This window comes from Rutilus rutilus (assembly GCF_951802725.1).
Source record: "Rutilus rutilus genome assembly, chromosome: 20".
Classification (NCBI taxonomy): Eukaryota; Metazoa; Chordata; class Actinopteri; order Cypriniformes; family Leuciscidae; genus Rutilus; species Rutilus rutilus.
Genome location: NC_140225.1, coordinates 1865954 through 1887340, shown reverse-complemented (window position 1 = coordinate 1887340; position 21387 = coordinate 1865954). Strand labels below are relative to the sequence as shown.

General features: G+C 37.8%; 1 pseudogene across 1 annotated transcript; it reads right to left on the bottom strand.

The window, feature by feature from the left end:
• Positions 1 to 5455: 5455 nt before the first annotated feature.
• LOC311279349 (interferon-induced, double-stranded RNA-activated protein kinase-like) lies at positions 5456 to 21017 on the bottom strand (annotated as a pseudogene). Its single transcript, XR_014630338.1, has 19 exons — positions 20543 to 21017; positions 20247 to 20376; positions 18551 to 18696; positions 18238 to 18373; positions 18112 to 18164; positions 16965 to 17123; positions 16759 to 16891; positions 16635 to 16675; positions 16168 to 16282; positions 15982 to 16028; positions 15839 to 15890; positions 14879 to 14955; positions 14655 to 14774; positions 14368 to 14487; positions 13120 to 13324; positions 7835 to 7978; positions 7543 to 7644; positions 7355 to 7417; positions 5456 to 6158 (listed from the first exon to the last, which is right to left on the bottom strand). The product of XR_014630338.1 is annotated as an interferon-induced, double-stranded RNA-activated protein kinase-like (transcript).
• Between the last annotated feature and the right edge of the window lie 370 nt (positions 21018 to 21387).

The following is a 21387-nucleotide window of genomic DNA, read 5'->3' as shown; positions in this document are numbered from 1 at the left end:
TTACTGAGTATGAAATTTGGCAAGTAACAGAAAGAGAAAAATTAATAAAACCTTATTCATTAAATCTAAGCGCACAACCACATGAAAATGTTTGGTAATATTCTAGGGGAAAACTACAGTAATTTAAATGATGCTTAACTTATTTTATGTTATATCATTTTAGGCTAACTGGAGAAAGCTATTAATTATTGTTCATCTGTAAATATCACAGTATAGTCACAGTCCATCCCACAATGCACTGAGCATTAGGAAGTAATTAAATGAATAAATATGGAAGCACAAATGTTTGTGATTGGTAATAAAGAGATCAGAAATTATACAAAACTGGACACACAATTATAATAAAAAAAAAAGAAGGGTTTATTGGGGTAAGGTTTGTGGGTGATTTGGAAACATATCAGTCTAATATTTTACAAAAAGTATTCTCCAAATTATTTATTTAAATATTCATTCATTATTCCCTGTACCGGTCTGTCGTGGTGAAGAAGGGTTTACCAGTCAATCTACGTTCCTACTCTCACCTATGGTCATGAGCTGTGGGTCATGACCGAAAGGGACAAGATCCCGGATACAAGCGGCCGAAATGAGCTTTCTCCGCAGGGTGGCTGGGCGATCCCTTAGAGATAGGGTGAGAAGCTCGGTCACTCGGGAGGAGCTCAGAGTAGAGCCGCTGCTCCTCCACATCGAGAGGGGTCAGTTGAGGTGGCTCGGGCATCTTTTCCGGATGCCTCCTGGACGCCTTCCCGGGAAGGCGTTCCGGGCATGTCCCACCGGGAGGAGACCCCGGGGAAGACCTAGGACACGCTGGAGAGACTATGTCTCCCGGCTGGCCTGGGAACGCCTCGGTGTCCCCCCGGAAGAGCTGGAGGAAGTGTCTAGGGAGAGGGAAGTCTGGGCATCCCTGCTTAGACTGCTGCCCCCGCGACCCGGCCCCGGATAAGCGGTAGAAGATGGATGGATGGATGGATGGATATTGACAGTTTTTTCTTTTTTGACTAATGTTATCTTAAAATGCTTTGCGACAAGCAAGGAGGTTAAGTGATTATAGCTACTCTAATTTAATGTTCGTGAATTAATTTTGGTTATATATTGTTCCTATTTCAAAAATGGATTTGTGTGTTTTTCTCAGATAAGAGACTAAACTTTTTCTTTGTACAATGGATTTGAAGTTTCATTCTTTTTCTGTTGTATCCTTAAACGAGAGGGGTTTACGTGACGCGGTAAAGAGGAAAGCTGTTTTTTTATTTTGTAAAAGCAGTGAGTCAGATATAATTCTTCTTCAGGAAACGCATTCAAGTGATATGGATGTAAAATTTTGGAAAAATCAATGGGGAAATGCAATTTACTGTAGTCATCATGGCTCTAGTCATTCGGCTAGACCTGTGTCTGACCAGCTAGTTGTGCCTCAGGCTTGTTACATCTGTTACAACTGTTACATCTGTTACATTGTTACATCTGGCCCGGCCCTCTAGCTGCTACCGTAGGCGCACACCAGGCTCAACATCCCTGGTGAGTCGGTACAGTCAGCAGCTGCCAACGCCGAACCCCGGGCGGCGGTTAACTAACCCGGAAAACTAAGCTTGTCTGAGCTTGGGCGTGTGGAGCCCCTGGTGGAGGAAATTCCACCAAAATGGGTCTTTGGATCTTCCACTGCAACCAGGACCATCTCCAGTCGTCTTGACTATGTCTTGCCACTGGGTACAGATGTGGCTGGTCGAGAGAGTGAGGATGAATGCTGCGCAAATCACCCTCACTTAAATCCAAGTTCTCTGCGCAAGTCATGGCACTTTTTTTTCTTACCATCGTCATTATCCAAGTCCTGTGGCGATGGGTGAGCGACGAAGCAGCAGGCATGGATATGCTGGAAGCTATAGCCGCAAACCTGCACGCAGGCGGCTCAGGATATTGGTCGCTCCCTCACTGGACTGAAGCAGCAGTGAAGTCCGGCAGCACCCTGAGTGACTGAGCAGCCCTATTCAGGATCACACTGCTCACCTCCGTAGTGAGGAAAGGGTTAGAAAAGGTACCCTAAACATTAGGGGTGCACGATTCAGAAAATTTCACGATTCGATTCGATACCGATTTTTAGTCTCAAGATTCGATTCAAAATCGATTTTCGATTCAAAAACGATTCTCGATTCAAAAAACGATTCACAGTAGGCCTATGTAAATGTAGTTGACTTTTTCCTGTGTGATTGCAGTAGACATACAATTTAAAAGAAAAGAAATAACAATTTTTATATTACTTTGTCTTCATAAAAACTTTTGCAACTAAACAGTGCAAAGTGCCAAGCTTTGGCCAGCTTTCAAATACAGTTTAAATTAAAACTTAAATATATATTTTTTTACATTTAGCTTTAAAGTGCTGTAGTCAGATCAAACAAACAATACTGCTAAATGTAGTTTAAGGAGTAGGCTATTGACGGCAAAATAGGCTACAGAATATTTCGTTCTGTATTGACAGGTGCGATTTTTGAAAATCGATAAAAAAAATACAATAAGCCTACATTATATCTGCATTTATGTCAAAACCTAGACTTTCAAACATCAAAATGTAATTTATTAATATGAATATTCGTGTCAAAATGACATATATAAACATTCTATTTTGCCTGGAAACGCTTCCAACACGCTTGCGTGTCGCGAGAAAAATAGGCGTCGGTTCTATTTCATGCACTCGTTTTCCGCACGACTCGGGCCACACCTGAGACGCGCGTGTCACGCAGGCTGTGTGCAAGCTCTAACCTGCTAATGGGAGCCGAAATAAAAACAGACACGCCACACAGCCAGCCTTCCTTCTGCTCCGCTTCTGCTGCACTTCTTCTTTTGGCTATGACAAGAGTGTGCAGGCGTAGTGCAAGTGTGAATTCGATGCTGCGCCATCTATGGGAATGGCAAGCTAGACTCATTTCAGGACAATACCAAAAAATATATATTTCAAAAAAAAAAAAAAAAAAAAAAAAAAAAAAACAAGAATCGATTTTTGGAATTCTATGAATCGATTTTGAATCGGTAAAGTTTGAATCGCGATTCATATGTGAATCGATTTTTTTGCCCACCCCTACTAAACATTGTCTGCTTCAAAATATCCTGGCCAGCCTACCGCAGCTGGCGGGATCCCGTACTTGCGGTCGAAAAACAAAAAAATAAAACAAAAAGATCAAAGTGATACCACTCACTGTTGGTGCCTGGAATGTACGCACCTTGATGGACACATCTGGATCAAAAAGACCTGAGAGACGCACCGCCCTCGTGGGCAGAGAGCTAGCCAGATATAATGTGGATGTGGATGTTGCTGCCCTTAGTGAGACCCGACTGGCCGATACTGGACAAGTGACTGAAGTGGGTGCAGGTTACACATTCTTCTGGAGCGGACGAGGCCAGGAGGAGAGACATGATGCTGGTGTTGGTTTTGCAGTAAAAAATCACCTGGTCAACCAACTGGTAAGCCAACCTAAGGGGATAAACGACCGTTTAATGACCTTACAGCTCCACCTATTTGGTAAAAAGGCGGCCACCATCATCAGTGCCTATGCCCCTACCATGACCAACTCTGACGAGATCAAAACCATGTTTTATAATGACCTGGAAGTCATTATTGCTGCCACAGCCAGCTCGGATAAACTCCTGATACTGGGTGATTTCAACGCCAGAGTTGGAAGTGACCATCAATCATGGAATGGAGTCATAGGTGCACATGCCTGACCGGCACGATGTCAGGGTGACCAAGGCAATGTGTGGTGCTGAATGTTGGACTGACCATCGTCTCATTATCTCCAAACTTAACATCCGGATTAAGCCTAGCAGACGCCCACAAGGACAAAGACGTGTCAAGCGTCTTAACATCACTCGCCTACAACAGTAACACACCAGACTGGCCTTTGTTGAGGCTTTAGATCATCACCTGGAGTCTCTAAGCTTCGAGCATACAGACGCTGAGGCAGACTGGACTCTCTTTTTTTCTAATTGGTTTAATAGAGATTTAATTGATATCATTTCTTTATTTGACAATTCTGGTAACATCTTGTCTTATGAACGCTTCATGGCTATCCATGACTTCCCTATTCAATTTAAATAATACAATACTGTGCTTAAAGCTATTCCTACAGGTCTAGTGCAACTAAGAGCCACTTATTATACAACCAAAATGATACGAAGGAGTCGGCTTTGTTATTGGATGGCATTAGCATTTATGATAAGAAATACAATAATAAACATATTCGCCAGATTTTCTAATTTGCCCTAGAGGCAGATCCCATTGGGCTGCCTTTATTGGCAATATTGAATGGAGAAGAGCGTGGTTATTACCACATAAATATTTTATCCCCAACAAGACCAAAGAAGTCCACTTTAAAATATTACATAAGATATATCCTGTTAATGCAATGTTGTCCAAAGATATTGATATTTCTAGTACTTGTTCGTTTTGTGGTGACGAAGATGAAACATTAATACACTTATTTTATTCTTGCAAATTGGTTCAGAAATTTTGGTCTAGTGTATTTTCTCATTTACATTTACATTTATTCATTTAGCTGACGCTTTTATCCAAAGCGACTTACAATTGCTATATATGTCAGAGGTCGCACGCCTCTGGAGCAACTAGGGGTTAAGTGTCTTGCTCAGGGACACATTAGTGTCTCACAGTGGATTCGAACCCGGGTCTCTCACACCAAAGGCATGTGTCTTATCCATTGCATTCCTTTTAATTTGAAAGATATTATTTGTTATTATACTGACTCCAACACATCCAAAGAATACATACTTTTTTATTTTATTTGGCAATTTTTTTATCCATAAACAGACATTATGGGCTCACTTCCTACTTTCTCTCATTTTTTGGTTGAAATAGACTCACTGCTTAAATCTTTTAGTTTAACTAGCAATAAAAAATGTGATAGATTCCTGAAACTATATGAACAATTATTTTGTAATGGCTCTGATATTCAGGATTAACCAGCTTTCTGTCATATATTGTTTTATTTTATTTGTATTATTATTACTTAATTTTTTTATTATTATTATTATCTTTTGTTAGTATTGTTTCCTTATGTAAAGGTATAAGGTACTTAATTTGTAATTACTCTGTATCCTTTGTCTTTTGTTTTACCTTTTCTATGTTCTCCTGAATGTATTAGTATATTTACATACGTTTCTTCAATAATTTTTTTTTAAAAAGTCACCTTCATAAAATAGTTGCCTAAGTTATTTGATCATCAAAATGACTTGGGCAATTATTTTAGGAAGGTGACGATATCAAAATTTTAAACACTTAAAACACTTTTACTTAAAAACTAAACTTCTTAAATCTACAGGTTCTGGAATGATCTGCTAATATTTTTGATCAGCTGTCAACCTAATTTTGACATTTTTATCTTGACACATTGCATTTATTTTGACCTTTATGCAGTCAATATGATTCTTATTTACAATGACAGCCAGGCAGTTTAAGTGTTTATGTACAGTTAAAGATTTTTATTTGCACAGGAACATGCCAACAATATCAAATCAGATTCACAAACAGTAAAAGAGGAAAATAAATATTGCCCCAAATGAACCACTTTTTCTCATATGATTCCATAACCTGTAGACGAGATTTAAAACCTCCATGATTTTAGCTCTAGAATATTATGCAATACAGACACAATAACAAAAGCTGACAGATTCAACTTCTGTTCCAAATGTAATTCATGCACATAAGAAACGGACTGAATCAGAAATGAGTTTTTAGAGTTTTAGAGTTTATGTAAATTGCACATTTTGTAATTTTTGTAACACAAATTTTTCTTTCTTTTGTGGAACACACTTTGATATATGGAAAAAAACAGCATGAGGATGAGTAAATGATGACACAATTTTCATTTTTAAAAATGTAGTTGCTTTAGATTGAATTGCACACTCGCCATCTGTTGACTATCAGTCTGGATCTAAAGCACTGTTTGTAAGTTGCTCTATAGAAGCATCTTCTTCACCTGAAATGTTACAGTATAAGCAACTGCTATAATTATAAATGCATAAAGAGAAGAAGAGATCTCATCAGAAGGTCTTGATGTCTTTATCCGTCTTCAGGTCTGTGATTGATCCAGTTCTCTGATCAGCTCTGTGGCGTCTGGTCTATCTTTAGGACTGGCGCTCAACATTCGCTCTATGAGCTTGTGCTATTTCGTCAGCATCACCCGTGAAAAGAGACAGCATGTTAGATAACGCTCATCTTTGAGTAAGTGATCATAGCAGGCAGGTCCGTGTACTTTTGCATCCATTCCTTTTTCCTTTTTTAACCCGTAATTGAAAAACGAAAAATGAACGGTTGCTGTATTTTTAAAACGCAAAGTTGAACACCAACATTTGAATTTGAACTGTACACACCAAATGCTGCGCAAAATAAATAAATATTGACGTATTGTCAGATTTTTGTTTATGACTTTTTGCCCCTTTATTACCAAACAGTTGATGGACCCCATTGACTTCCATAGTATTTTTTTTTCCTACTATGGAAGTCAATGGGGTCCATCAACTGTTTGGTTACAGACATTTTTCAAAATATCTTCTTTTGTGTTCAGCAGAAAAAAGAAATTCTTACAGGTTTGAAACAACTTGAGGGTGAGTATATGATGACAGAATTTTCATTTTTGGGTGAACTATCCCTTTAAGCTAGTCCCAGACTAAAATGCAAGTTTGAGCTGTTTTAACTGAAAACAACTTGCACTGAGATAAATTAAGTCAGATAGAGCCTTGAGATCTTTTGTCTCAAGATGCACACGAGTAAGGTTTTTTTTTTTTTTTTTTTGAAAACACGTTTATAAAAGCTACTTACATGTCCTAATTGAACTAAGGCCTAATCTTGGCTTAGTCTAAGCCCTGTCTGTGAAACCAGGCCATTGTGTTCCATTTCATTTGTTCCACCACTCTACAGGCAGGACCGACCTACGGTCGTAAATTGATGACCGGTTATTTGGCAGCAAAGGGAATTCGAGCTGCAGAAAGTCGGGTTGGACGAACCCTCCGGACAATTCATCGACCATACCATGAAATGCACAAATAAAATGCAGAAATCAAATTTCGTGTGTTTTTGTAAAACGGAAAAAAAAGTTGTATGCCAATTATTTGATTTTCAATTAAATAAGCATTGTATATAAGGACAATAAGTTTGTATGTGAATATTTTTTCACCTGTCTAAAAACGAATAAAGAGGAAAGCATGTTTTTCGTTTTTCAATTACGAGTTAAAAAAGGAAAAAGGAATGGACACAAAAGTACACGGACCCAGGCATTGTTCATTTCAGCATATGTTCAGCACTTGCACAAAAGAAAAAGCATGCTCAATTTCAATAGTTTGATCCTGAAATTACACTCACCTCAAAGCTAAATTCCTCGGAGAACTTAGGTGGAAAAACCCTATTTCTTATATCACCCCAAATCTAAAAGTCACAAAAAAAAAAAGAAAAAAAGACATACTTAAATCCTTATAACATACCAGATATAGTTTAGGATGAATGCATAGATTGTATTCTTATTATATAAAGGTCTAAAAGATGAATCAAACCTTTTTCTTTTCATGCGCTGAGATGAGATTATAGACGAGCTCAAAATATATGAGGCCCATAGCGTATATATCCACCTTTCTGTCATAGGATGTTTGACTCGCCTACATTTCAGTTTGCAACAATAAAAAGCATTTAAACACTGTATGAATCATTATAATCAAGATGAAATCAAAAATAAACTCTACTTTCTAAATGCAAATTCCTGTGCATGATTCATCACTGAACACTCCAATAGTGTTTATTTGGATTATGGGTTGTGAACAGCGTTTCATGTTGATCTGAATGACTCACCTGCTCCGGGCTCATGTAACTACGGGTTCCTGTTCGTTTAGTCCGTTCCAGCAGAGGCTCATCCTTTTCATTTTCTGCTGCAGTCACGAGGCCGAAGTCTCCAACCTTCACTCTTCTATCACTGCTGAACATGATGTTTTCAGGCTTAAACAAAGAAACAGAGCGATCAAAACTGTGTGCAAACCAGGGTTATAGTGGAAACCAGGATTTGGGAATTTCTTTTCACTTCAAACCAGGGTTATTATCAATAATTCAAACTAAAATCCATTTAAAAAAAAAGTGTTGTTGCTTGAAATAAATAACTGAAATGAACCCAATAACTATATTATAAACATATTAAAAAAAAAAGACAAAAAAAAAAAGACAAATGCACACAATGAAATTACTAAACTTTAAAATGAAAATATAAAATATAAAAATAAATTAAATACAAATAGTTCATTAATAACACAAGATAACACAGATTCAAATTTACCTTCTTAATCTGAGTTCCCGTTGCAAACAGAATGTAGAATTGTAATTATAATTTGAATTGATTTATAATGTAAAAAATAATAATTTGTTGTTTTTTTAATAATACATTTCATTTTTCAGTATATATTACTGATGAACATAAACATACATTCCAGAAACATTAGATCATATTAATAATTCATGTTTGAAATGATACTTATATAGGCATGTATTTTTCATTACATTTAATACATTTATTTTCATTTACTAATGAATTTCCTCAGTTAGACTGCATTGACTTATTAAATTCATTTTGCTGTCATTTCAATTTACATTTAATTTCGTTATGTCGTGGGCCAATTCAGTTCAAATTCACACCCAAGGATTAAATGGGAGCCAGTTCTTAATGAGGTCATGAACTGCATTTTTATTTTTATTTTATAATGTTCTCAGAGGTCCATTTATATTCTTAGCAAATTTTAACATAAAAAAACAAAGCCATATTTCTATCCTGTTTTTGATCCTCTCTTTCAAACTTTTCATGTTTTGATAGACATGATGCATTCACGACTTGGAAGTAAACACCCACTGCTGTGATTGGGTAACAGGTTTAGCATATTAAAATTATTTTCAACGTAAACATTTTCAAAATGAAGCGAACACGAACAATAGGTTACTTGCGTAACCCCGGTTCTCTGACAGCATTAAATGAGGTGTCTCACTATGGGATACGCCCCTTCTGCTTATTCCTCAGAAGCCCTATTACATTACGCCAGCCCCAATTGGCTGGCAGACAACCCCACCCCTCAGTATAAGAGGAGCAACACTTAGTCATTATGACATTCAAAACAAGCACACTTGCTTCACACAGCAAGGAGGGTGATCTGGTGAACACCTCAACTTAATGCTATCAGAGAACCGGGGTTACACAAGTAACCTATTGTTCTCTTTCAACCATAGGTTTCGGTGTCACACTAAGGGATGTCCTAACTCTCGTATTGCCAGACAGCCTGCCTCGAAGTCTCCTGCCAACCACAGCACCGCCTCTAGGCCTGGATGAGTCCCGAATCATGACTCAACTCCAACGCTCAATACTGCATGTGCTAAAGTTTGAGCTGTAACATCCAGTTTATAGAATCTTCACAAATATTCTGTATCGTGACTCCTTTAAAGAGAGCCCACGGAGTTGACATTCCCCTTGTTGAGTGTGCATGTAAACCAGCTGGGGGCGCATGACCTTACTGGAATATGCCAATGAAATCGCCTCCACTATCCAGTGCGACAAACGCTGCTTAGTAATCGGCTTCACCGTACGTGGTTTCACCCAAGATACGAACGTAAAGCACACACTGGGCACAACTCATTTAGCTTTTGCTGTTTTGATGAAGCAAAAGGTGGTGGATAGAAAGCTCTTAGCTCAAAAGGAGTGATAGAATTAACTATTTTGGGCATAAATGCAGGATTAGGCTTCAGAACTACCCCTGCATACCTGGGCATGAACTGCATACATGCTGAATGTACCGAAAGCGTGTGAATCTCACTTACGCGCTTCGCCGAAGCCAAGAGAGGCTAATCTACTTAGAGTTAAACTAAAACGAGCCAATGCACATTGGTGCGCAATCATTTGCATCAGCTGTTCAGCCACGCAGTGTGGGTATATAATGAGCAGCAGGTGTGATTGCACTTCAGTTTTTGGTTGAGGAGCCGAGCCGATGAGCTGGCTGCCCCGGCGGGTCGCAGCAGATGTGGCGACGGGACGTGGCGTCTCCGTTCCCTCCTTCAGGGAACGAGGGCCATATGTAACCGAGACGTTCCTCTTCAGTCGGTCAGTCGACGCCATGACTCCTTGGAGTCAGGAGCATCTGGGGCCGGTTGCATAAACCGCTAATACTAGTCTTACAACTTAGACATCTTTTTTTTTTTCTTTAAGACCATTCATATCTTTTTAAAGTCAGTTACAGAAAAACTTAGATTGGCCTAATCTGATACCGAGAAGTAAGACTGGTCGCCCTTTGACTGACTGTTAGTGGGTCATACTAAGTCTTAAGACACTGTCTTAATATAATGGCTATGTTTATGCAACTAGCCCCTGAGGTCGCTTCGTGCCGTTTATATTCCGGGCCTGCTCAACCGTGCAGCCGACGAGCTCTCATGGCACAGGTGCTACCGGGAGAATGGCGACTCCATCCCCAGGTGGTCCAGCTGATTTGGAGGTGCTTCGGGACCGCACAGATAGATCTGTTTGCCGCCCCGGACATGTCGCACTGTCAGCTGTTTTACTCCCTGACCGAGGGCACCCTTGGCACGGATGCACTAGCACACAACTGGTCCCAAGGAGCGGATATGTGTGCTTTTTGCTCCAGTCGAGTTCCCCTCTCAGGCGAACCCTGGAGAGTTCCTCCGCACCCCTTCGGCAGTCGGATGTTGCGTCCCTGCGGTGAGCCCGTGTCTTTCCCTTGGCAGAGTCCACTCCGCCAAGGGAAACTCCGAGGGGCGGCAAAGACTCATAGCCCTTCTCCGCTGCACCATCAACTGATGAGAGTGTCGCGGAAACAGACAAACCCACACGTGCTGAGTAGGGTGCGCGCCACGCCTTAGTCAGCTCCTCGTGGACTTCGGGGAAAAATGGCGCCGGTTTGTGACGAGGGGCCTGCTGGCGCCCCGAGAGAAACCAGCCATCCAGCTGACTACGGGGCGTCTCCTCGAGGTCGATGTCCGCGACGGCCTTGGTCAGGATCCGAAGCATTTCGGCGTCGGAGTTGGTCCTGGCCGCTGAAACGCTGCCTGACGACTGAGAAGCTCTGACGGAGTGATATCTGCTATAATGGCGAATTCGGGGCTCTGATATAGGCTAAGGCCACGCCCCCTTGGGGAGCTCTGACGTGTAATGATGCTCATTGGTTACATGTCCGAGGCGCCCGCGCCATTGGTTTGTGCAGTTGCTGCAGCACAGCCTATGAGCGAACCAGACGCTCAATGTGCTAGCTGTGCAGCTGCAAATGCGTTTTACATAAAAGCTTCAGTAAATCGAGGAAAAGGAGTTTCCCCCATTGCGTATAGCTACGCAATATGAAGTGACCGTTCGAAAGGGAACGCCAGTCTCCTTTCTCTGCAGAATGCGATAAATCCGCTCAACCATTCACAGTGCACCAGCATTGTAAACCGTAACGGCGGCGCTTTGAATATGCCCGGCATCCTAGTTTTCCTTTTCTACTTTGTACTTTTTGATCAACAAACAAACCAACCAAATAATACATTTGACGGCATTGATGAACCTGTGGTGGTTTCTGCCGTAGGGAAGAGACGTAAGCCATCGAAATCTAATCATCTACGTGAGGAGATTAAGAAGATGAGGCACGCGGGAGGAAGAGAAATGCCGACTGTTGCTTGTTCTCACACGACAGCATGAAACTTCTGTCACGTTAACCCCAGGGGATATTTTAAAAAACTTTCAATTCTTGTACTCAAAGTCAACGAATACCGAGCAGGACCTAAAGCCATTTTACAGCTGATCGCAGTCAAAAAAATTCAGGAGGCATTTCTTAGCGATGGCTGATTGAATATAGCCTATGTTTAGTCCAGTACGTGCCTGTATTAGTATTGACCGAGTTCAGAGGCTGTCATATGTGGATCAACTTACTTTGTTGTGTATTTTCAACAGTTTCAATATGAAAAATAACTTTTATAAAAAAATAAAAGCATTTTGAAAAAAAAAAGAGTCATGAATTTATTGCATTTTTGGGGGGAAATAATCCGTTTTTATAATAAATCTTTGAAAGGCTAAATCTGGATTTGAATTTGTTATGTTATTATAACCTAAAGATGCTATGTGAAAGTTTAAAACAGAAAATTGGTTTTCATCTTGCCACTTTCTTGGTAAAGAAAACACATTTTTTACTCAAATTAATCAAAATGGATTTTGTTCAGAAGTAAACATTGTAGCTGACTATGTCAGAATGTTTATTTTTAAACCACAACCTTCTAAGTGCTTCTTTTACCGACGATATCTTTTGCATTTCTCATCCAAACAACGTCAAACTTGGCACTGCACTTACTCGTGCCCAGACAGCTGTCAAGTTTGATATCCATCAGACTAACGGTTCGAGAGATATGCGAATAACAGACAGGATAATTAATTCCAATTAGTCCTTAGATTAGTCGACTAATCGATAAAATAATCGCCTGACTAATCATTTAATTAATAATCGTTTACCCCAGCCCTACTTCAGATATAGGCCTAAGCGCTTGAGATGTAAGTACTTCTCTAAAGAAAGGCACATTTACTACAAAAAAACACAAAAAAACCCCACAAAACCTCAAATCAGACATTTGGCAGTCTTTTTCGGTTGTGCATGATGGAGAGGGGAATCAACTTATGTGCGCACACATTTTTTTTCCAAGACCTTTCGTGAGACAGAAAGTGAACATCCATCCTGCCTGCCGTCTTGCGGGCATTTGCGGGCGGGAGCGGGACATGATATCACAGATGCCTTCAGGAAACGAGGGTTACATTAGTAACCGAGACCTTTTTTGACTCTGTTGTATTTACTACATGACGTGTTAATTGGTGGGCGGGGCTAAAGAGGCAATGATGTAGAAGTGGGCGTCGGTCTTCTTCTGCAGACTCAGAGGCGGTCTTTCATTATGACTGCATACTGAGACAAAACTTTAATTTCAATAAAAGTTGTTTCTGGACTAAATAGGAAGTTTTGAGTTCTGAAACTTACAGGATATTTTTGACCTCTTATATGTCTGCATTTAAATTCACAATTTATGAACTCTTCTGAGCTGTGTCCGAGCCTGATGTAAGCTCATTTTAGCAAGGTGCTCACCTTCAGGTCTCGGTGGATCAAGTCCTTGGAGTGAATGTAGACAACGGCCGTCAGCACCTGTTTGCTGATCCGTGCCGCATCCGTTCTCCTCTCTGGGAAAGATTCCTTTGGAGAGTTTCTTTTATCAATCCAGACACGCAGCGTGTCTCCCTCACAAAGCTCCATCTGAATGTAGAGGAACTTTGTCCCCTGGCCACTGCCAGAACTAAAGCCAACAGATACATGGATTTTTAGCAGAACAAATTTTGTTTTTTAAAAAAGTCCAATACATATGTATTGCTATTAGTGCGTTGCATCTGTGTCGAGGAGTCATGAGACACTTTCAGTCAGGCATAGGGTTGGAAATCGAAAAATCCAGAATTGGAATCAAATTCTTGAGGTCAGGAATCGGATACTTGTTATAAAATAAAAATTTAGATTCCTCTAAATCGATTCATTTGAGCATTTTAATATGATTTTAAACCATTCAAGTGCAAGGCGACTCGTGAACTGTTATCTGTGCCGCGCACACATCCAAAATGTACTCACAGAAAAAGTTATTTTAATGTAATTTTAAACTAAACAAGCGTAAGACGACTCGCACACTGTTTTCTGTGCTGCAGGCATGAGTAACAGTATATTGTGCAGCTCGTAAGGTGACAGCAGCCTAATATTCCTGCAGCCGTCTCTATAATAACACTAATCAAACAAAAGACAAAGAGAAAATTCACTCACTGTTCTTCATTCCACTATATTTGGAATGTATATTTTATTTATAAAGTGCAGTGTTATTTTTCAATTGATTAGGTTGTGTACCTGAATACCTGAAAATCTTAAAACACTTTATTTAAAACGTATCTTTGTTCAGTTGTATTTATTTGCTGCGATTGATAATTTTTAATTTGTTCTTTTTTAATTACTGAGTATTTACTTTTCTTTAATAATGCATGAAATTTATATTAGTTAGGCTAGTCATTTCCGCTATGGTATTTTTTAAACCAAGACAAAAGTTCCTTGTGTAAGTGTTCTTTAACCTGTTGATTTTTGTTCATGGTATTCAGCTAAAATTAAATGTTTTGCAATAAGACTTCAAATAAATGTGAATGATATCGAAGATTTTTTTTTACCTTATTGGAATTGAAAATAGGAATCAATAAGAATCGGAATCGATAAGAATCGGAATCGGAATCATTAAAATCCAAACGATACCCAGCCCTAGTCAGGCAGGCGCTTGTTCATTTTAGAAAGAGTTGTGTTTTGCTGAATTACTCTGAGAGGGTCTCTGAAGACTCGTATCTGTACGCCGTGTCCTCTTCCCAAGCTGTGAAGTAGCGGACGATGTTGGCGTTATTAAAATCAGCCAAAGCACCAACCTCACGAAGAGCTTTTCTGTGGAGAAACAGAAGATATCATGACATTATGTTATCTATTATGTAGATGTAGTACAAAAACAAAAGGTATATTGCTATCGTGCCTTTTCTTGGACATCATAGACATACAAGCAATTAAAAGCCAAATTAAATTACATTAAGATGATAAACTTTTAATTGACTTACTCTCGACCCTTCACGATCTTCACAGCATAATATTTGTTCTCCAGCTGTCGTCTTGCCTTGAAAACTCGTCCGAAGCCACCTTTGCCAATCGCAGTTATTGAGTCAAAGTCTTCTAAAAACCTACAAAGATAAACATAACTCATTTCAAAAAGCTATACTGATTGACAAAAACATTTGTAATAAACTGCATAGTTAAAAATGAAAACAATTAGATTATGATTTGCCTTGATTTTACAGCTTGGATTGAAGGTTGATCTCCAGATGACTTTGCCAGATTCTGTGCATTCATTTTAGGAACATTCTGCGAATGTTATTGGAGGAGGAAAATATAAGAAACAATTAAATAAAAGAAAAAAAGACATCTTTGGAGATGCATTGAAATTGGATTCATAAACACCAAGTTCGATTTTTCAATAGAACTTTGAATTTCCCTTTCCATGGTTCTCATTTTACAGATTTTACAGCCACTACTTTATGGAGGATACTCGTATATAAGAGAGCTGCACGATTCTGGATAAACTGAGAATCACAAATTTAGTTTTGTTAAATGTAGAGATCATGATTTTGAATAGACAACTAAACAAAATAACATGTCATTTACTAGAGGTTCTGACAAATGTTGATTGCTGCAATCTATTTAATTAATGAAAGATTTTAATAAAAAAAAATATTCAATGACTCACTCATAAAGACTTCACTTGTTTCATCACTGGATGAATCTGCGTTTTTGAATGAGTCTATTGAATGAATTACTCAATGACAAATAAATTTTTTTAACAGTCACAATGTATCGATACCCTCTTTATTTGAAGCATCAAGTTACATTAAAAAAAGAAGGTGATTAACTCTATTTTGATACCGTAGACATCAGTATTTATATCCGAACTATAAACTTTTATCCCTGCGGTCATTTGAATAATTGTTCAAATTGATCGCAGATCTGAATGTTCGCTGTGATCGTACTTGTCAAAGGTTTAATAGCTGTCATTTAGGAATAAGATCACATGGGTATTTGAATGGAGATTGTAATTTCTTAATGATTAATCGTGCAGCTCTATCATATAATGAAGCACAGCATACACAACCCGAACCTCACATATGTTTTGCTTCCCTAAACACTCCACACTTTTTCATTGTTACAGTAAACTATTATTGTTATTGTAAACTTGTTAATGTTCCAATACCTCTTTACCCTGGGCCAGGCCGTTAGGTGACAGAAGAAAAGTTGGTGCTAATCTAAAAAGAAAATGTATATTTTTTTATTATTGATGATGAAAAAAATGATGTAAAATCTAAAATATGACATTTAACAACTGTAAAAGCTTACTTTATTCTCGGCTTCACATCCAGTCTCACAGGCTCCAGGTTCACACACTGTAATACAGTTTGTATTTCATAAGTTCAAATATAAAATGTTAAAAATACAGTATGTTTTATGAAACTAATAGCCTCTCATACGTTATTGCTTGAAGTCAAAAATGCAAATGCTGCCAATAACACAGACTGGACTCACAGGACTTATGGCCATCGGAGAACTGACCGCAGATGGGTCTTTGAAGACGACATTATCACTTGAGCTGGGAGTTTCACACGGGCTGTTTGATGAGAGTCGTGCATCCTCAGATTTACTATAAAACAGATGAACATTCAACTGCATTGCATCTTTATATCATTACATATGTGACCCTGTCTCGAGTCGCACGGGTATATCTGTGGCAATAGCCAACAGACCCATTGTATGGGTCAAAATTATCGATTTTTCTTTTATGCCAAAAATCATTAGGATATTAAGTAAAGATCATGTTCCATGAAGAAATTTTGTAAATTTCCCGTAAATATACCAAATACATTTTTCTGAGTGAATGCAGCACAATCGCCAACATAAATGCACAACTTTAAAGGAGATTTCAATTTCAAAAATTTGACCCATGTGACTGGTTTTGTGGTCCAGGTCATGTTGTTTCATTCATTTAAACTCACGCCGTCTCTTGGGTTTGTGAAGAAGTGTCATCTTCCGAACTCTGTTAATTATAAAACAAGCATGTGCATTAGTCAACACTAACACAGACTACACACACAAAGCTGAATTTCAGAAGGGTCTTGCCTGTGTGGTCCATTCACACTGATCACGAAGTTCAGTCCAAGCGTGCTGAGCAGCGTTTTGCTTCGCCTCTTTTGCGCTCTTTCCCTGTCCTTCAGGATATTCCTTCCCGTCCATGACAACTTTATACACAAACCTGAAGAAGCAAATGTCAGTTTTACTTTCCAAATCGAACACATATGAACTGTGACGGGCTGTGCAAGACTTACTCTGGGTTGTGAGGAGGGCCTCTTCTCTCCACTAATTTGAAATCATGCACACGTTTGCTTTTCTGGCAGAAGTTATTGAGAAATGCAATGTAGTTGTGGCCAGCCGTGGAGCTTCGGGAATCATCAGCAATACTCAAACTCAGACGGTCCAGGCTAGGACTTAAATCAAGGACAAAATGTCAAAATAAGCAGATCAACACGTGCAAAATATAGTAAAAGAGCTTATTAAATCAGTGGTTCCCAACTGGGGACAAAAATAGTAGACAAATATGTGAGTTAGAAGAAGCTCAGTAAATTACATAAATGCCAACATAAACAGGTTGTGTGATATGCATGAACAAAACTACACAAGAAAAGCAGCGACTGCCCTCGCACCCGTCGGCCTTAGGAAAACAGTAAACGTGGACAATATGCATTTTAATGGGTAAATATAGGAGGACTATGTCAAAGTCAGTTATATTTGCCACAGTTCCTGCCATGACTATACCTGAATATTGGCATGTATATGTCTTCAGGCCATGGCTTTTAACAAGTTTAGGGAAGACTGGACATTGTATGTTACAACAACGTCCTGTTTCATGGCGAAACATCGAACTTTGTCAGACAAGCACTGTTTTCACAATCTAGTATCGCAAACGCCTTTAGATTAGACTAACCAAATATGAAGATGATCCAACTTTTTATCGAAAAAAAATTCTAAATGCGTGACTTCCTGTTGGGTTTAGGGTTTTGCACCAAGAGACTTTTGGGATGTTTTGGGATGTTACATGTGCTGTCCGGGCACTTTGTTTAAATATTGTAGCTGGCGCAATCGAGCCATTTTGCAACACCGAATTCTGAAACCCATATCAGACATAATTTGCACCACCTCTGCAAAGTTTCAAGAGTTATCGAGCAGATTTAGGCCCTCAATAAACTTCAGCCCTAACAAGCTATCTAGACTGTGGTTTGTACTGAAAAAGGATTCACTTGCAGTGAGGATAGACGTGGCTTGTGTTGAACATAATGTGAATTATTGGCTTAGTAAACATATAAATAAATTTCAATATTTTTTAGCTTCTTTTAAGATGAGCAATTGTCTGTCCTGAAGAAAGACCAGTTGAGAAGCACTGCTAAAAGTCTGACATTATAATTGTTCAATATTTACCTACAAGCTGCGACCTCTGACCCCTGTGCTTTATTGCTGTTCTCGTCAAAGACCTTAAATGCAAAACAGAATGTCAAACACAAATCATAAATTACAGATAATCCAAGTAGACAGATGTTGTGTCACCTCTGTATTTTGTGTTTTGCATAACTCTTCATAAACGCGGGAAGCTGCGGCCTCTTTGGCTTCCTTCTTATTAATTCCAGAAGCCTCCGGAAACTCTCGATCACCGCAGACAAACTTACAGACATAAATACACAATCTGCAAAAGAAAAAAGACAAGAGAGAAGTCTGGAATCAAGTTGTATTTCTTTCTAAGAGCTGGAATTAATTAAAGGTTTCATTTAACAAGTACTTTTCTCTCTTTTCTAGATATTTTCTTTTCTCTTCTGGATGCATTCGAAGATCAAGCATATGAGCAAATGTATTGAACACTCACTGAGTAGGGTTTCCTGGATCCATCTTAGTGGATTCAATGGCCTTGAATAATAACCTGTTCTTCTGTGAATGTTCATTGAGCCAACATGTGTAATTCCGCATGGGTAAATTCATGTTGTTGGAGATGTTTTGAACAGATGACGTCGTCTGCAGTTAAAGACAGAAACATTAACTCTCAAAAGAATTTCCATGTATAATTATACATTACAATAAAATTAATATGAAATTTTAAATATAGAATAGCAAATATGTACACAGCTGTGCTAGTGCTAGACTCAAACAACTATTTCATGCTAAATACATAACATTTTAATTACAGATTTAATGTTGTGAATGCTCTCTCTCTCTCTCTCTCTCTCTCTATATATATATATATATCTACTTTTGTTTTTTACATACACACACTAGAGTAGTCTCTTAATCTCACCAAGGCTGCATTAATTTGATCAAGAATACAGTAAAAACAGTAATACTGTGAAATATTCTTACAATTTAAATAGCTGGTTTCTGTTGTAATATATTTTAAAGTGTAATTTATTCCTGTGATCAAAGAAGAATTTTCAGCATCATTACTCCAGTCTTCAGTGCCACACATCATCTTTCTAAGATTATTTCTTATTATAGGGCTGTGAAACGATTAATCGCATTCAAAATAAAAGTTTGTGTTTACATAATATATGTGTGTGTAGGCCTACTGTGCATAATTATTTTGTATATATAAATACACACACATGCATGTATATATTTAAGTTTTTTTTAATTTATATATAAAATATTTATATTTATTTATATATATAATACAAAGTATTAATATATATACAGTATATATACGCAAATATTTCTTAAATATATATATATATATATATGCATGTGTGTGTATTTATAAATACTAAATAATTACACACAATACACACACATATATTATGTAAACACAAACTTTTATTTTGGATGCGATTAATTGCGATTAAAGCAGTTTTAGCTGTTTTTTTTATAAACACAGGATACAAACATTTGGTGCAAGTAAGATTTAAGGGGGGGGGGGGGGTTAATACTCTTATTTAGCAAATGCACATTAAACTGATAAAAAAGATAGAATACATATTTATGCAATTAATAAATATTACAAAAAAGTTATATTTATAATAAATGCTGTTCTTTTGAACTTTCTATTCACTGAAGAATCCTGAAAAATAACGTCTCTCGGTTTCCACAAAAATATTAAGCAGCACAACAGTGTTTAACATTATTAATCATAAATGTTTCTTGATCATCAAATCATCATATGAGAGTGATTTCTGAAGGATCATGTGACACTGAAGACTGGAGTAATGATGCTGAAAATTCAGCTTTGATCACAGGAATAAATTACACTTTACTGTCAATTCACATAGAAAACAGCTGTTTTAAAATGTAATACTATTGTACATTTTTACTGTTTTTTTTTTTTTATCAAATAAATGCAGCCTTGGTGAGATTAAGAGACTACTTTCAAAAACATTAACAAACATTAATATCTCCTAACTTTTGACCGAAGTCAAACAGAAATCATACAGAATGATTAGGTTGTTTAGGACATAGAATATACAGTTTGTACTGCTAAGAATCAGATCTATGGAAAGTGCCCATTAAACATGAAACCCTAACGTGTGTGTGTGTGTGTGTGTGTGTGTGTGTGTTATTATAACATATCTACTCACAGACTCGGGATTGGGAGAGCTGATGAGGCCATCAAGGGCGTTCTTGGCCGCACTTTGCTTTGCCTCCTTCTTGGTTTTCCCAGTTCCATCAGGAAACCGCTGACCATTAACAATAGCCCTCATAGTGAATCTTAGATTAAAGAGTAAAACATCTGATCACGAAACAGTTATAGTTGTCAGTTACAATAATGTTACAGTCATTGACTTTGTATCATTTGCACAAACCGCACAGAAACTGATCCTAAGCAGACTTTAGCTATATGTATATTTTGATTGAATGAATGATATTTGCATACGTTTTGTTGTGGCTCGGTCCCTCATTGGATCCCTCCTCATACTTCACTGTGCATGGTGTCTTCTGCTGGTACTCATTCAGCAGAGAAATATAATTCCTTGACAGAGACTCCATATTGCACTGTTAAAAATAACTACATAGGCAGACAGCGACACAACTTCACTGAATGTTTACCTTGATCAGCGCTTGAACGTCATTTCTTCACCGGACGAACACTAAAACACTCGTTACCGTGATTTCATATCAGGTTTACACGGTAATAATAGTGTCAGTTCACACTGACATCCATCACAGCTTACAAATATACTTTCATTTCTTTGTATCATTTAGTTCGATTAAGTTTCGATTTCCGGAATTCAACGTCATCGCTACACAGTGGATTGACCAATCGAAAGCCACGCATGTCGATAGGCCACGCCTACCTGAAAAATAACATTCTTTTAAAGTACAGTTATATAAATGTATATTCTCTTACGCACATAGAGAAATGAATTACCAGGTATAATACTAAAAATACGTGTTGCAGCATGTTACAAAAATAATATAAAATCGAAACGTTTTAGGACGTTTATAAGTTTATTTATTTTATATTTGTTTATATATTTTTTTACATTGGGTTTAATTAAATAATATATTTATTTTAAAATAATATAAAATGTAAACACTTTAGAATGTTAGATTTGTTTTTTTTTTTCTTCTTTTTTTACATTGGGTTTCATAAAATATTATCTTTCAGTTTTAACATTATGTTTCTGTGATTATGAAATTTGGCAAGTAATAGAAAAAGATAAATCAATATAATAACAATTAATTTAATCTAAACGCAAAACCACAAGGAAAATGTTT